The sequence below is a fragment of the Morone saxatilis genome, unplaced genomic scaffold (assembly GCF_004916995.1).
Source record: "Morone saxatilis isolate NCDOM2014 unplaced genomic scaffold, NCSU_SB_2.0 Contig5, whole genome shotgun sequence".
Lineage (NCBI taxonomy): Eukaryota > Metazoa > Chordata > Actinopteri > Moronidae > Morone > Morone saxatilis.
In genome coordinates this window covers 13,799,269-13,799,573 of record NW_023340095.1, presented here as the reverse complement: position 1 = coordinate 13,799,573, position 305 = coordinate 13,799,269, and the positions used below count along the sequence as shown (strand labels likewise).

Here is a 305-nt window from a genome sequence, read left to right as displayed (position 1 = left end):
TGGGAAAAAAAAAACAGAAAGTATATTTATAAAGTAACTTATGATCTGTAACAAACAGAGATCACAGAGAAAAGTGTCCTACTTTCACTTACACAAACCACAGAAAAAATTTACAGTACAGAACCCCTGCAGGTCCATGTGATGAGAAAAAAATTTACTGAGCAATTAGCAATACAGCAGGGACAGTACTGAGCAATGTTTGCCACCAAGTAAAGATTCCTGTAGCAAACAGATAACAACAAGCTGCATGTAATTTGCCATAAAAAGTCCTGAAAATACATTTAAAATTAAGTTAATACAGAACA

General features: G+C 33.4%; 1 protein-coding gene across 1 annotated transcript in view; it reads right to left on the bottom strand.

The window, feature by feature from the left end:
* Nucleotides 1-305, bottom strand: part of rapgef4 (Rap guanine nucleotide exchange factor (GEF) 4) — a 36,159-nt gene that overhangs the window by 13,889 nt on the left and 21,965 nt on the right. The window lies entirely within an intron of this gene.